General features: G+C 41.1%; 1 pseudogene across 1 annotated transcript; it reads left to right on the forward strand.

Moving 5' to 3' along the window:
* Positions 1-1,101: 1,101 nt before the first annotated feature.
* On the forward strand, positions 1,102-2,185 carry LOC311606518 (protein SET-like; annotated as a pseudogene). Its single transcript has one exon. The product of its transcript is annotated as a protein SET-like (transcript).
* The last annotated feature ends 8,134 nt before the right edge of the window (positions 2,186-10,319 follow it).

Below are 10,319 nucleotides of genomic sequence, written 5' to 3' on the forward strand. Positions count from 1 at the left end.
GGATTAAGATTGGAAAACAGGGAACTGCAGATCTTCACCTCTGCCTCCCCTCCTCCAAATCCAGAAACCGAGGAAAAAAACAACAAAAACAAAATCACATATCAACACCTAGGCGTACAATAGTCTCAAACCCAGACTCCTAGACGCCAGAGTAAAAACACAATCAGTAATAGCCAGGACAAGGTCTCCCATAGAGCCCAGCAACACTGAGTATTGCAAAATAGCTAAAGCACATGACAAAGACTTTTAAATGGCCTTTCTGGATGTGACAGAGGTTCTTAAAAGGGAAATGGACAAATCCCTTAAAGAAATTTATTGAAAAACAGAAACAGCAGAAGGAAATTAATAAAACCATTCAAGACCTGAAAGTACGTGAGAAAGTCATATCCCACTCTCCACTCAACTGTGGAAATTGTTCTGCTCATTGGCTAGATCTGGGTAGGAGTTTAAAGTTTACCGCCTGTATTGTCCTTGGTTGGTGCCTTAGTTTGAGCGGGACCCCTGAGCCCAAATCTGCCTATCATAATGTTCTACTTGTAGGTTTCTAGGACCCTCTGGATCCTTCTACTTTGCTATTCTCCCATGGGGAGACCTGGTGGCACTCAGAGGAAGGATAGCAAGTTACCAAGAAGAGACTTGATACCCTATGAGCATATACGGGGAGGAAGTCCCCCTCAGGAACAGTCATAGGGGAGGGGAATAAGGGGAAAATGGGAGGGAAGGAAGAATGGGAGGATACAAGAGATGGGATAACCATTGAGATGTAACAAGAATAAATTAATTTTAAAAACTATTTTTAAAAAAAAGACCTGAAAGTAAAAATGAAATCAATTTAAAAAACCCAAACTGATGAAAACCTGGAACTGAACATTTGAGCCACTCAAACAGGAAGATTGTTGCCTCAGAGGCAAACTTCACCAAGAAAATATATGAGATGGAAAACAGAATATTAGGATTGAATACACAATACAAGGAAATAATCTAAAAGAAAAATCCTAGAACAAAACATCCAGAAACTCTGGGACACTATGAAAAGACAAAATCTAAGAATACTAGTGATGGATGAAGGAAACAAAAGCCAGGCCAAACCTCCCTCATACCATGGCACCAAAACGGCAATCTGCGATCCTACCTCAGCCCAAGAAGTTCAAACAGGCTCCAGCCCCAAAGCTGGAGAAAATGCGTATACCTCTCCCAGCCTGCCAGAAAGAGGAAAAGATCAGCAAGGACCAATTGAACATACTGATGAAGTACAAAATGAAACAAACAGATTTAATGAACAAGTCAGTGAAGAAATTTTGAAAGTAGAACAAAAATATGACAAACCCTGCCAACTGTTTTTGTTTTGTTTTGTTTTGTTTTGTTTCAGAAGAGGTCACAATTGATCGCCAAAATCCCAAATTTTGGGGTAGTAGCATTTGTCAACCATCCGTAAGTGCTTGGGGAGGAGGACAAAGAGGCTCTGTGTTATTAGACCAGAGTGGAAGTGACAGAATTTGAAGACATTAAATCAGGTTAAAGAATAAATTTTTATTTCGATGAAAATCTTTACTTTGAAAGTAAAGTTCTCTCCGAAGAATTTCATCTGAATAAGAGTGGTGGCCCACTCTTCAAAGTCCATCGAAATCAAATGGAAATCTGGAAAGAATTTGACAAACCGCTCAGGTCACATGCAGAATAAGGCCAGCAGGAAGCAGCAGCAGGAAGAGCCAGGGAGCTTTTTCACCTGGTTCACTGACTGCTCCGATGCAGGTGCAGATGAATTGGGAGACGTCATCAAAGATGATACTTGCCAAATCTCTGCAGTACTATTTTGGTTCCTGATATGGATGAGGATGAAGAAGGAGATGAAGAAGAAAAGAAGGAGGAGGAGGAGGAGGAGAAGAAAGAGGAGGAGAAAGAAGGGGAAGGGTTGGAAGATATTGATGAAGAAAGGGATGAATATAAAGGTGAAGAAGAAGATGAAGATGGTGATGAGGGGGAGGAAGGAGTGGACAACGGCAAGGATGAAGAGCACAGAGGACTGATGGATTACAATCTTTTTTTGTTTGTTTGTTTTGTTTTTTTGTTTTCTGGGCTCCGTTGCCCTATTTTGAGGTCTCTCTTAACACCATGGTTCTCAACTTATTTTGGGGAAAATACCTTGGGCAAAAATACAACAGGAAAAGAACCTTCACTTTTCTGATCTAAATTCGTTTTTATCCTTTCTTGTCTTGGAAATTGTGGGTTCTATACCAACACCATGCTCTGCAGGGAAAAAAGGAGAAGCCCTCCAGCTCCTTTGTTTCCGCTGGAGGATGCTAGGCACCTGTGTAGTAGGAAATAGAGTTCTAGCTTTTTTCCTTTCCCTGTATACTGGGCTCAGAGATTACACTGTGTCTCTATGTGAGTACAGCCAGCTAGCATATACCAAAAGGGAGTATAAAAGGACAGCAAAGAGTGGATTTGAGGTGTCTGGAGGGATTAAGTGGGCATTTTGACAGCATGGGTTCTCCTTCGGCTGATTGTGATGTTTAATGGACATCACTGTAGTTGAAGGCGACACTTTTAAAACAAAATTCTCTCCTAATGATGAAAAAAGAAAAGAGAACAAACAAACAAACAAACAAACAAACAAACCCAGGCCAAGGCACAGAAAATATTTTGAACAACACTCATGAGATAACTTCCCTAACCTAAAGAAGAAGATGCTTACTGAACTATAAGAAGCATAACATCAAATAGACTGGGACAGGACAGAAAGTCCTTTTGGCAGACAGTAGTCAAACACTAAACATACAAAACAAAGAAAGACTATTAGAAGCTGCAGGGGAAAAAGACCAACATATAAAGGCAAACCTATTAGAACAATACTGACTTCTCAATGGAGACTCTAAATGTCAAAAGGTCTTAGACAGAAGGTCTACAGACTCAAAGAGACAACAGACGCCAGTCCAGATGACTGTGCCATTGATGGAGAAAATAAGACATCCCATAATAAAAACAAATTTAAGCAATATCTACCAAATGCAGTCCCACAGAAGGTGCTAGAAGGAAATCTCCAACCTAAAGAGGTTAACCACACCCAAAAAGACACAAGAAATAAGTAATTCAGACCAGCAATTCAAGAGGAGACACACACACACACACACACACACACACACACACACACACACACACACACCACAAAAACAAAATAACAGTAATCAACAAAAACTGTTCATTGATATCTTTCAAGATTTCAGTTCCCCAGCTGACAGAAAATAATAAAAAAGCTACAAAAGCAGGATCCATTCTTCTGCTGCCTTCAAGAAACACACCTTAACATTAAGGACAGACACCACCTCAGGGTAAAAGAGCAGAAAGATAGTCCAAGCAAATGTGTCTAAGAAGCAAATTGGTGTAGCCCTTTCAAAATATGACAAAATAGACTTCAAACAAAAACTAATCAAGACAGGAATGTAGACTGCATACTCACAAAAAAAATCCACCAAGAAGACATTGAAATTCTTAACATCTAGGCACCAAGCACAAGGCACCAAAGTTCTTTAAAACAAACAAACACTACTACAGCTTAACCACACATTGGTTCTCACTCACTGAGATACCCTACTCTTAACAACAGACAGGTCATCTAGACAAAAAAAAACAAAAACAAAAACAAAAACCTAAACAGAGAAATGCTAATGCTAACTGACATTATAAACCAAAAGGACCTAACAGATGTTAATAGATAACTGCAGGAAAACACAAAAGAATATACCTTCTTCTCAACACCTCATGGAACTTTTTCCAAAATTAACTGCATACTTGGACACAAAGCAAGCCTCAACAGATACAGGAAAGCTGAAATAACTTCTTGAATCCTAGTTGACCACAAGGGAATAAAACTGGATAGTAACAACAGTATAAAGCTTACAGGTTCATAGAACTCACTACTGAATGAAAACTGGGTCAGGACAGAAATAAAGAAAAAAAAATCAAAGAATTTCCAGAACTGAATAAAAATGAACATACAACATACTCATTTTATGGGATACAACGAAAGCAATTCTAAGAGGCAAGCTCATAGCACAAAGTAGCTACATAAAAAATTGAGGAGGAGGATTCCAAGATGGCGCCGACCAGTAGGCACCATAGCTGATCTTCTCTGAGGAGACCAGGGACTTGAATGGAACCACAGACTGCTGGATTTTGAGAACTGTAGGTGAGTGGGGCCCCAAACTCCGCAGACCACCAGGGGGTCCAACCCCGGGACAAGCGACAGCCCTGAGGGCTAAACGCACTCCCCAAACTCTGAAAAGGAATCCACAATCAAGCTGTAGCCAGCACAAAAAACCCAAATTCGCCATTTGGGGAGGAGATTTTCCGGAGCCCCAAGCCTGAGGAGTCTCAGCGAATAGGGTGAAACTACCATTGATCCTGTACATCCACACCGCGCCGAACTGCGGACGGCACCTGCCTAACCCGGGTGGAAACACAGGTGGCGAGTCTCACCAAAACCAACTAGATCTGGGGACCGCGTCCGCGTCCTGCGCTCAAGCTGAAGCCAGACACAAAGGTTTGACCCTGCAAACTGGGGCAGTTAGCAACCGGCGTGGTCTGCTCCCACAGCCCAGTGGGTCCGCCCACGTTATAGGGAGCCGAGGGTCACGCTTGCAGGGACTAACTACTGCCCTAAAGGGAACTGGCAGTACTCCGGCAGCAGATTCACGCCAGCGGTCTGAACTGCCTTTGGCGCCAGCTGCGTGGCCCGACTGCCGGCAATCCCCAAACAACTGAACTAACTGGGCCCATCTTTGTGGGCCCGCGACAGATCCACCCAGGTTATCGGGAGCTGTGGGTCTTACTGGCAGGGAATAACTGCTGCCCTAAGGCGACGCACTCTGCCTTTCTCTAGCAGAAAGGGAAAATACAGGAGATTTGTCGCCAGCCGAGGGGACGAGCTGCTGGCTCTGACTGGGCTCTACCTGAACAATAGACCTAGCAGGGGACATTCTTGCGCGCCCTCGTTAGGACCGCCCACTTTATCCGGAGCTGTGGGCCTTGCTGGCAGGGAATAACTGCTGCCTTAAAGCGTCTGGGAGCGGTCTAACCTGCTTTTGTCCCCAGCCACGGGGACGAACTGCTGGCTCTGACTGGGCTCTCCCTAGCTGTATCCCACAATATAGGGAGCTGAGGCTCATATGTGCAGGGTATAACCGCTAATTTATAGCAAGCTGGGAGTGGCCTGCCATACAGGGGCGTGGAAACTGCTACCTCCTCAGATACTGCCAGTGGCCTGAAACCATATGGTTACAGGCACAGATCCTGTAATCTCCAACAGGCAGATCCTAGCTGTGTCAGCTCCTGCAGACCCAGCAAGAACTCCCAAATTCATGGGAAAGGCTGAACGCTCCTAAGACAGCTACAACCCAGAAGATCTGATCCACCTGGGGTCTTGGCTACAAAGCAACAGGAAAGACAGACAGCTGGGATCAACCTACACAACCAGAGAGCTTGTGTGCTGACCTTACTCTAGATCCCAATACTGCTGACTTGAGATACAGCAGTAAGGGGAAAAGGCCCAAACAGAAACCTACTTCGCGGGACTCAGCCTGGAGCCTAAGGTGTTGAGAAAAATCTACAGGAGTAGAATCTGAATCACCAGCCTGGTCCAGGGAAGTACTCCCTGTTCCCCACAGGTAAGGGCACCCTACCTATAAGCAGACATCAACTATCCACTCCCAAACAGGGAAGGTCACTACAAACCACCTCCCAACATTAGATTCACCAAAATGACAAGGGGACAACGAAAGAATGCTAACAAAAACCAAAACAGGATGGCATCTCCAGATCCCAGCAATCCTAATGAAAACAACCTGGAGAACCCAACATCAAAGGATATACATGAAAACCACCTCAAATCCTTAGTAAGTAAGATGATATTGGAAGAATCAAATAAATTTTGTAAACAAATGCAGGAGGAAGCAAACAAGAGGGCTGATGACTTAAAAGAGTCATATAAAGAGGCATTTGAAGAATTTCAGAAAAACACAAATAACCAGATGAAGGAAATTATTAAAACAGTTCAAGACCTGAAGATAAAAATGGAAGAAATCATAAAAGAACGCACGGAAGAAAAACGCGATCGAGAAGCATCAGAAAAGAAAGCAAACATCTCAGAGGTGGCCTTATCTAACAGATTGCAAGAAATGGAAGAACGAATATCAGGACTTGAAGATACAATCGCACAATTGGAAACAATCATCCAGGATAATGCTAAATCTGAAAAGTTCCTGACACAAAGCGTTCATGAAATAAAAGACAACATGAAAAGACGAAACTTGAGAATAATAGGGATAGAGGAAAGAGAAGGTAACCGACTCCACAGCCCAGAAAATATCTTTAACCGAATAATAGAAGAAAATTTCCCCAATTTGAAGAAGGAGATGCATACGAACATACAAGAGGCCTACAGAACACCAAATAGAATAGACCCAAAAAGAAAATCTTCCCGCCACATAATAATAACAACACAAAATATACAGAACAAGGAAAAAATATTAAAAGCGGCAAGAGAAAAAGGACGAGTAACATATGAAGGCAAACCTATCAGAATCACTCCTGACTTCTCAGCAGAGACCATGAAAGCCAGAAGGGCCTGGACAGAGGTTCTGCAAACGCTAAGAGAACACAGATACCAGGCAAGACTACTATATCCAGCAAAATTATCAATAACCATTGGAGGTGAAGACAAGATATTCCATGACAAAAACAAATTCACACAATACCTAGCAACAAATCCGGCTTTACAGAAGTTACTAGAAGGAAAACTCCACCCCAACCGGTCAAACTACAACCAAAAATACATAAGAAATAAATAACTACACCATTGCAAAATCACAACTTCACAAAAACTCGATTGTTATAAATACCAAAAATGAAGGGACTTACCAATCACTGGTCATTAATATCTCTCAACATTAATGGTCTCAACTCTCCAATAAAAAGACACAGACTAACAGAGTGGATGCATAAACACGACCCAACATTCTTCTGCATTCAAGAAACACATCTCAACCACAAGGACAGACATTGCCTCAGAGTGAAAGGTTGGGGAAAAATATTCCAAGCAAATGGTCACAAGAAACAAGCTGGGGTAGCTATTCTAATATCTAATAAAATAGACTTTCAACCAAAATTAGTCAAAAGAGACAAGGATGGTCACTTCATACTTGTCAAAGGTAAAGTCAACCAGGAAAACATCACGATTTTGAACATCTATGCTCCGAATACAAGGGCTCCGACATTTGTAAAAGAGTTATTAACAAAGCTTGCCCCATTCATCGATACCCACACATTAATAGTGGGAGACTTCAACACCCCACTTTCACTCAAGGATAGGACTTTGATTTCAAAACTAAGCCGGGAAATAACTTCATTAACCAATGTCATGAATCAAATGGATCTAACAGATATCTACAGAACTTTCCACCCAAACGCAAAGGAGTATACCTTTTTCTCAGCACCCCATGGAACGTTCTCTAAAATTGATCACATAGTTGGTCACGAAGCAAACCTCAACAGATACAAGAAGATTGAAATAATACCTTGTATCTTATCAGATCACCATGGTCTAAGGCTGGACTTCAACAACAATAGAAATAACAAAAAGCATACCAACACGTGGAAACTAAACAACTTTCTACTTAATGACACATGGGTCACGGAAGAAATAAGGGAAGAAATAAAAGACTTCCTGAAATTCAATGAAAATGATGGAACAACATACCCAAATTTGTGGGACACATTGAAAGCAGTGCTAAGAGGAAAATTCATAGCACTAAGTGCCTTTAAAAAGAAAATGGAGTCATCCCACATAAACAACCTAACAACACATCTGGAAGCCCTAGAAAAAAAAGAAGCAGAAACACCCAAGAGGAGTAGACGCCTGGAAATAATCAAACTCAGGGCTGAAATCAATAAATTAGAAACAAAGACAACAATCCAAAGAATCAACAAAACCAAGAGCTGGTTCTTTGAGAAAATTAACAAGATAGACAAACCGTTAGCCAATCTAACTAAAAGACAAAGAAAAGCTATCCAAATTAACAAAATCAGAAATGAAAAGGGAGACATAACAACAGACACCGAAGAAATACAAAGAATCGTAAGGACCTACTTCAAAGACATTTATGCCACAAAATTTGAAAATTTAAGGGAAATGGACAAATTTCTCGACCGATTCCATTTACCAAAATTGAACCAAGACCAGATAAACAAATTAAATAGCCCTATTTCGCCTATAGAAATAGAAGCAACCATTGATAGTCTTCCAACCAAAAAAAGCCCAGGGCCAGATGGTTTCAGTGCAGAATTCTACCAGTCCTTCAAAGAGGAGCTAATACCGATACTATTCAAGCTATTCCGAAAGATAGAAATGGATGGAATATTACCAAACACCTTTTATGAGGCCACAGTCACATTGATACCTAAACCCCACAAAGACCCAACAAAAAAAGAGAATTTCAGACCAATTTCTCTTATGAACATTGATGCAAAAATACTCAACAAAATACTCGCAAAGCGAATACAACAGCATATCAAAGACATCATTCACCATGACCAGGTAGGCTTCATTCCAGGAATGCAGGGATGGTTTAACATACGGAAATCCATCAATGTAATCCACCATATAAACAAACTGAAAGAGAAAAACCATATGATCATCTCTTTAGATGCAGAAAAAGCATTTGACAAAATCCAACACCCATTTATGTTTAAAGTTCTGGAGAGATCGGGAATACAAGGCACTTTTCTAAACACAATAAAGGCTATATATAGCAAACCAATAGCCAACATTAAATTAAATGGAGAGATACTCAAGGAAATCCCTCTAAAATCAGGGACCAGACAAGGCTGCCCACTTTCCCCATACCTCTTTAATATAGTCCTTGAAGTTCTAGCCAGAGCAATAAGACATCAAAAGGAGATCAAGGGGATCCAAATGGGAAAGGAAGAAGTAAAATTATCCCTATTTGCAGATGATATGATAGTGTATATAAGTGACCCCCAAAATTCCACCAGAGAACTCCTACAGCTGATAAACACCTTCAGCAAATTGGCAGGATACAAAATAAACTCAAAAAAGTCAGTAGCTTTCCTATATACAAATGACAAACAGGCAGAGGAAGAAATTAGAAAAATTACTCCCTTCACGATAGCCACAAGCAATATAAAATATTTAGGAATAACCCTAACCAAGCAAGTGAAGGATTTATTTGAAAAAAACTTTAAACCTCTGAAGAAAGAGATTGAAAATGACATCAGAAGATGGCGGGATCTACCATGTTCGTGGATTGGAAGAATCAACATAGTAAAAATGGCCATCTTACCAAAAGCAATTTACAGATTCAATGCAATCCCTATCAGAATACCTACTAAATATTTTGAAGATATTGAAAGAACAATTCTCAACTTCATATGGAGAAACAAAAAGCCCAGAATAGCAAAAACAATCCTTTACAATAAAAGATCCGCTGGAGGAATCTCCATACCTGATCTCAAGTTGTACTATAGAGCAACAGTAATTAAAACAGCATGGTACTGGCACAGCAATAGGCTAGTGGATCAATGGAATCGAACTGAAGACCCAGAGATGAATCCACACACATTTGCTCACCTGATTTTCGACAAAGAAGCCAAATCCATTCAATGGAAAAACGACAGCATCTTCAACAAATGGTGCTGGTCTAACTGGATGTCTACATGTAGAAAAATGCAATTAGACCCCTATTTGTCACCATGCACAAAACTCAAGTCCAAGTGGATTAAAGACCTCAACTTAAAACCACAGACATTAACCCAGTTAGAGGAAAAAGTGGGGAAGAGTCTGGAACTCATAGGCACAGGAGACAACTTCCTGAACAGAACACCAACAGCCCAGGCCTTAACATCAACAATTAATAAATGGGACCTCATGAGGCTGAGAAGCTTCTGTAAGGCTGGTGACACTGTCAAGAGAACAAAGCGACAGCCTACAGACTGGGAAAAGATCATCACCGACTCTTCATCTGACAAAGGTCTAATATCCAAAATATATAAAGAACTTAAGAAATTAAACACCACCAAACCAAATAACCCAATAGAGAAATGGGGCGCAGAGCTAAACAGAGAATTCTCAACAGAGGAATATCAAACGGCTGAGAAACACTTAAAGAAATGCTCGACCTCCTTAGTCATCAGAGAAATGCAAATCAAAACGACACTGAGATTCCATCTTACACCCATCAGAATGGCTAAGATCAATAACTCAACTGACACCTCATGCTGGCGAGGGTGTGGAGAAAGAGGAACAC

This window comes from Acomys minous (assembly GCF_964271855.1).
Source record: "Acomys minous genome assembly, chromosome: 10".
NCBI classification, from domain to species: Eukaryota; Metazoa; Chordata; class Mammalia; order Rodentia; family Muridae; genus Acomys; species Acomys minous.